This window comes from Amblyomma mixtum, chromosome 7 (genome assembly GCF_055824585.1).
Source record: "Amblyomma mixtum isolate Tamu chromosome 7, ASM5582458v1, whole genome shotgun sequence".
Lineage (NCBI taxonomy): Eukaryota > Metazoa > Arthropoda > Arachnida > Ixodida > Ixodidae > Amblyomma > Amblyomma mixtum.
In genome coordinates, this window is record NC_143018.1 from 47257208 (window position 1) to 47264067 (window position 6860).

General features: G+C 47.8%; 1 long non-coding RNA gene across 2 annotated transcripts; it reads right to left on the bottom strand.

Annotated features, from left to right (window-relative positions):
- Positions 1 to 651: 651 nt before the first annotated feature.
- Positions 652 to 3435, bottom strand: LOC149335937 (uncharacterized). Of its 2 annotated transcripts, none has more exons than XR_016284549.1 (3): positions 3278 to 3435; positions 2128 to 2491; positions 652 to 842 (listed from the first exon to the last, which is right to left on the bottom strand). It is a non-coding gene; the product is annotated as an uncharacterized LOC149335937 (long non-coding RNA). The 2 variants fall into 2 exon arrangements; XR_016284550.1 differs by having other exon boundaries at positions 652 to 865.
- Between the last annotated feature and the right edge of the window lie 3425 nt (positions 3436 to 6860).

Below are 6860 nucleotides of genomic sequence, written 5' to 3' on the forward strand. Positions count from 1 at the left end.
ACATTGCAGTAATGTCAAGAATTCATTTCATGCACGCTTAAAGCCTGCCTAGCATAACATAACAGCACTGCAGAGCAACGAATCAGGCTAAATCTTCAGACAGCATCCGTGCCAAAGTGGTCTTAGCTCTGCAAAGTTTTGCTTTTTCCCTTAACTAGCAAATGCACAGAAACCATACTTCGCGGAAGGTAATTGTGCATGGGTTATTACAAGAACACAATGTGGTGTAATCTTCTTGCATGCCTCAGTACAGACTGGTACAGTCTTCCAAGAATTCTGATAGTGATGTGATGAAATTAATGGAATGCCTATGAGTGTTGAGTGAAGATGAAAGCTTCACTCCAAGCACACCCAGCCCACTACTCGGGAAAAGGATCTAATTTACCAAGGACAGTTTCATAGGTACTGGTCTACCATCAGCCTTAAAGGTGTTAACATCTGAAATCCCGGAGAAACCATTTCACTTTCCAGGCAGTACGTATTAATAAGAGGTCATGTTAGTACTCCTGCTACAGTGGGATGGAATTGCGATAGGTTTAATGAAAACTGCAGTACGACTTTTTGTGAACAGGTTGGCAACAGTGGAGAAAGGATGGCACTCTATTTGATGGATTGCAGCAAGGGGGTGTGAGACAGTATCAAATCATGCGATTTATTTACAACTTGCTTTTATTGGGCTAAAAACCAACAGTATATACAATATCCAGTCACTGCTGCTGGATCATATTATAACAGACACCACAAGGACACTTTCCAAGGATGCTGAAGTCTTTTAGGACAGCCTCCGTGTTCGTTATTGTCATGTCCTTGCCCTCGAGCATGTAGTCTTCCATGCAAGATACCTGCACCACAGGGACGTTGTATTCTGTCAATGGCAACGAGAAATGCACCAATGCATTGCCACATCAAGCAGTGCATTCAATTCAAAGCTTTGCACTAACAACTGAAAGGACACTGCTTAGAGATATATGTATCCCAATTCACATTCGGATACAAAGAAAAAATATGTTATTGTGCCTTACCATTGGGCATACGGAGTGCAGGAAATTTGCCATGGCTGACATGTTCATATCTACGACTACATATTCTGAACATGCAAAATGCATGCACAATTTCCTTGGAAATCGTGCTTCATTACTCTTGTCGTTCTTTATGGACACAGTGAAAAAAAATACTACCACATCGTAGATTCGCAATGTAGGTGGTCGGTCTACAAAAACAATATATTCTAATTAAATATCTTATGAGGTGTCAGTGTCTTCATCCACCTGCTTTCATGAGTTCCACACTGGTAGACAATAGGCACTACTTAGCATCACACGTCAGATTAGTGTTTCACAAGTGATGTGGCACAGAGTCCCCATTGTTTGATCACAGTCTTGAAGCATGTGGTCAAACTAGTGGGACACCAATGATGCCTCTTTCCTCAAAAGCCAGCTTCATATGCAGCAAGATTTAAGGCTACTTCAAGAGGAATTTGCTGTACGAGGTGGCTTGCGGCAAATTAAAGAGCGCTCTACTTCAGAATGTCCAGGAAGTTGCGACCCAGCATCTCGCAGCCCTACGAGACAGCTGAGTGAACCAGTTGTCCTCAAATTAGTGCTTCATACGAAACATCCAATGAAGAAGTTTTCAGAGAATCTTGCTACAGGTGGCAAGTCCCACGGCAAGAAGTCTGTTCGAACAGCGACAAGCCAGCCATTCGATGCTGTCAAAATGCTAGCTTTTAATCCATTTTTGCCTTCAAAAACTTCACGAGAATTGAGCTCGCAAAGATGGCTCAGTCCACCTTGCAAAGCCTGGCCGTTAAGCTTCTGTCATTAAACTCTATCCTATACTTAAACTACATTGTAGGTTTGCCAGGTGCAGGCGGTTTCCCCGGAGAATTCATAACTGTCAGTGCCGCCAACAAATGCACGTGACTGCATTACTGTGGCAAACTTTTCCTCGATGGTATGAAAAGGCCCCCCTCCCCCCGCCCATAAACGTGATCATCAGTCAGTTTTTCTGCCAGTTTCATTCCAGTCGGGTCAGAGCATTTACACAACCCCACACTGTATTTTCATTATGAAAATGGATTGCTCTTCAAGCACTGCAAGCTTTATCACATAGGAAGAGCAGACTTACCAAAGACATTGAAACGAAGTAGCCATGTATTTGTTGGGCATGTTGGGCTCCTAGGCCTCTAGAGGCCGAATTTCTTGCTTTCCGTGGAACCCTGCTCATTCGTTGAAGAACTGGCAACATGCATCTGACGAGTGGATTCTGGATTTTTCTTTGAGCTGTTGTCATCAGTGCTTCCCAAGCTCTGTGGAACATTCGGGCTCTCATGTGCTTCCATGCGTCCTGGCTCTTCCAAGTGTGGTCGTTGTGATGAAGGTCCTGGATCTTCCAAGCGTGTTCGTTGTGATGAAGGTCCTGGATCTTCCAAGTCTGGTCGTTGTAATGGCGGTATCTCTGATTTCACTGTCACTGGCTTTACTCGTGACATCTGGAATTAGCAAATCAGAAATGTTGACAGATTAGCGTCTTTAGCAAGTAAATTCGTCTTGAAGCTAAGGCAATAACAACGGGCATCACTTGTGCCATGCGAGAAAAACTCATATCGCCTCTCAGGGCTGTTCTGAAACAGCCACTAAGGCTGTAAATTAACTTGGTCTAGGCCAGACGAGCTCATCGTTTTATCGCGCTGATGATACAATAAATAAAAAAGCTACATACTAACAACAGGCCCAACAAAGTAGTCTGCAGGGCAAAGTTGTATGATTTTCCAAATGCTACTGTTGATAAATGGCGCCTGAGTGCAGGATGGCAGCGATTCTATGCCGCTGCAAATTCGACGAAACAGGCGTTCACAAAAAAATATGAGCTGTGGAAAGGTCACAGGACTGAATTTCACTTACTGAAAAACGTTCAAACGCAACCAGACGACAATATACTCGCCCAAAAAGACGCGTCGTCTGCCTCCCGCGCAGGCTTCACAAAGAGCTAGGTAAGTTCCGCGATTTTGTAACTGCAGTTCACAAGTTCACAACGCGATAGTGTGAAGAACTAAGCTTGCATGCCGTATTCGCCTCAGAAATGGTTAAAAGAGCCTATATAATATTGTGGTAGTCTATTTTCCACACCACGCCTGCGCGCGTATGTCTGCACACGCGGGATATGTGCACAAGAAATAAAAATCACGCGCGTCAATGCATTACACCGCCGAAATAACCCGTAAAGAACGCCAGTAAACGTTAAGATTAAAAAGTCCCAGCGCCGCACGCGAACTCACCTTCGCACACGAATTGCCAAACTTGCTTGCACAGATGCAGACACAGGCCAGACCGCCAGACCAAGCTAAAATATAACCGCCGTTTACTACAGGCGCTAGGGCATCACGGGCGCTGCGCACTAGAATTACTGCGCACAACTCGTCTGGATACGCTGATTGGTCAAAGGCCTACGTGATCGAGTACGAGTGAAGTGGAGGATGAGGAGGCCCGCACAAGCTCGCGTCGGCCAGCGAAAAAGTAATCGAACACAAAATATGCATGAGAACGTAGGCGGGGCGACATTTGACTGACAACGAACTTTATTTTTCAACAAACTTTTCCAACGGGCAACGTCACGCGTATGCGTCAGAGCCGAAAAAAGAAAATGCCTCGAAAATACTGCACATTACGGTTAAGCGAAAGTACAGAATTTACGAGGGTGCTGCTGCGGGCTAGTTGGTTAAACATTGCCCAAAAGGGAACCGCGCAAACACAGGGCAGAGGAACGTACAACACAGGCGCTGACTTACAACTGAAGTTTATTCGAATGGTGCAAACTTATTAAGTAGTCTCGAGGAAGCTGGGGTAACGTCAGGGGCTTTTATCCGGCCCTTTAGGGCCGGATAAAAGCAATAAAATTTTGAAAGCCATAAAAAGTTTTAATATTAAGAGTGGCATGAGAAAATGAAAACAAGATGGTTGGTTGGTTTATGGGGTTTAACGTCCCAAAGCGACTAAGGCTATGAGAGACGCCGTAGTGGAGGGCTCCGGAAATTTCGACCACCTGGGGTTCTTTAACGTGCACTGACATCGCACAGTACACGGGCCTCGAATTTCTCCTCCAAATAAATTCAACCGCCGCGGCCGGGATCGAACCCGCGTCTTTCGGGCCAGCAGCCGAGCACCATAGCCACTTAGCCACCGCGGCGGCTAAAACAAGATGCAGATGAGGGATGGATATGGGCATGCGGTTGGGTAAAAAAAAAAGGGGGGAACGTACCTTTATGTAAAGGGGTTAAAAAGTTAAGTGTTCTACGAGAGATAGGATCACTTTTTCAGATAGGCAGTCTCTTTCAATGACGGACTGCTGGCACGTGTCACCACGATTTTGAATTAGGTACTTTATGTATCTTTTTACGTGTGCGCTTTCCGTAATATTTTTTTCAAAATCTTTGTCTTGTCGAGGGTTAAACTATCTGTACTCCGCGATTAATTATTTACGTGCTTCCGGAAGAATGAAGCTTCAAATAAATCAAATGAAATAAGGCTTTTTCTGGCTCGTGAGGCACACGACGAGAACGTACAGTTTGTATCGCGCAATGCTCCAAGAAGCGCCTCGTACCCGCGGATTCTACTTACAAAGCGCGCATGAGACATCGCTCAGTGGCTTCGGCAGCGCGCGATCGCAAGCATTTTAGTATTCTAGCATTAATGAGTCGCTTGCATCACTTGACACTTTCGGATGCCAGTAATCACCGGAACAACGCCGGGATCTTCCATGAACGCTGCGCGGGACGTGATTTGAAATACCCGCGTTTTCTTTACCCCTCTCCAAGGAAGCAGTCCGCTAAACTTGCACGACTTGCACGTCTCTCGTTTTCGGGCGTCAATGCTTTGTTTGAACATCATGACATGCTTTTTTGCACCCCCACAGCGGTGAAAAAATACACACGCGCACTTGAGAAGAAATTTGTGATATGATTTGCTTGTAAGCGGACTTGCAAGCACGCAAGGTTTCCACAGGTTTCCACTGTTTGTACGTGGTATCTCAAAAGCCGCACATAAAACCGGAACGAAGTACCAAAGTATTTATGAGCAAAAAATTGCAGTCAGAGGCAGATCACTTATGAGGCTTTTGCACGAAACTTTACGATAGCGTCACATTAAAGAATCCAACATCTGCCATATCTGAGTACGATCCATATCCGCATGGTTCAACGAGGCAGCGGCGGTTTCGGAAATGGCTGGACCCATGGCTAGGCAGGTGCGTGTCCTAGACGGAAGCCTGGGGTCGCAGTTAAGCGACCGAGGCCTGATGAAGCCGGGGGATCCCCTCTGGAGCGCCAGGGTGCTCGTTAACGGCATCTCGGCGATCGAGGACGTGCACAGGAGCTACATAGACAGCGGCGCCGACGTCGTCACGACGTGCAGCTACCAGGCCAACGTCGACAACCTTCAAACGCACCTGGGCATCAGCGCTTCCGAGGCCGAGGATTTGATTGCACGCAGCTGCCAGGCTGCCTTCGCCGCACGCGAGCACTGCAAGCGGCCTGGCGTGTTGGTGGCAGGCTCCGTGGGGCCGTACGGCGCGGCGCAGGCCGATCTGTCGGAGTACACCGGTGCGTACGGCGAAAGCAAGAGCGTCGAGGAGCTGGTGGAGTGGCACAGGCCCCGGGTTCGATGCCTGGTCTCTGCAGGATGCGATGTGCTCGCCTTCGAAACGATACCGGCGGCTCGCGAGGCCGCGGCACTGGTGCGGCTTCTGCGAGAGTTCCCGGGAACCCGAGCTTGGCTCAGCTTCAGCATTTCACGCGACGCACCGCAGTGCACTGCTAAAGGAGAACCACTGGTCGAAGCTGTGCGCGATTGTCTCGGCGCCGACGCGTCTGGGCAGGTTTTCGCCGTGGGCGTCAACTGCTGCCCTCCACAGTCTGTGGAGGTCGCGTTGCGGTCCATAGGGGCGATCCGGGTTCCTTTTGTCGTTTACCCGAACAGCGGCGAGGTCTACACTCCGTCCGGATGGGTACCGGACAAATCAGAAACTTGCCGGCCTCTTTCCGCGTACGTCCCCGACTGGATCCATCTCGGTGCCGAGTGGGTGGGCGGTTGCTGCAGGACTGGTCCTAAAGACATCGCTGACGTCGCCAAAGTCGTTAAGCTTGCAGCAGCGTGATCGACCTTCTCGGCGCAGTTTTTGCAAGTCGCACGCACGCGATACCACTTGCACCATTATTCCAGTCAAACCTCAGAACGCAGTGAACTCATCACGTCGCGTTTCAGAGTGCAATATTCAGTATTATTAAAGCGCAAGATCTGCGCCGGTTATTTTTATGTGGTTAGCGTGAATTTTGGGCATTCTCGCACTGACTAAATGCTCTTTCGCACTCGGATAAAAATGTGAAAGTTCAAATGAGCTGCACTTGGCGAAACGAAAAATACTCTGGCACAAGCCATCTCAACAAGACAGATTATGCCCCATATAGCTTCAGAATTGAGAAAGCACTTAAGCATGGAGAAAACGTTAAGGCTGCAAGCAGAAAATTTGGCATATGAAAATTAAGCCTCAGGTATGTGGTAAAAGAGCGAGATGGCTTTGTCCTTAACAATTTGGATAGGAGAAGTAGAATGCTAGTTACAGGTGGCGTTAGCCTTGCAAAGAGTGCTGCCGATCTTTGTCCAAGCACTACCTATGTCAGGAAATGGAGTGTCCACAGTGGAATATCATCTCAGTCGCTCAAAAAAAAACTCTGCGCTCTGTAGCGAATTTGGGTTATCCCAACAAATTACGTGCCACAACATCGTGAAGCCTGCCATGCGGACACATGGCAGTGCAAGCAGTCCTAAATTACAGCGCCATGCCAAGGTCTGTGCTAAACCCCCTAC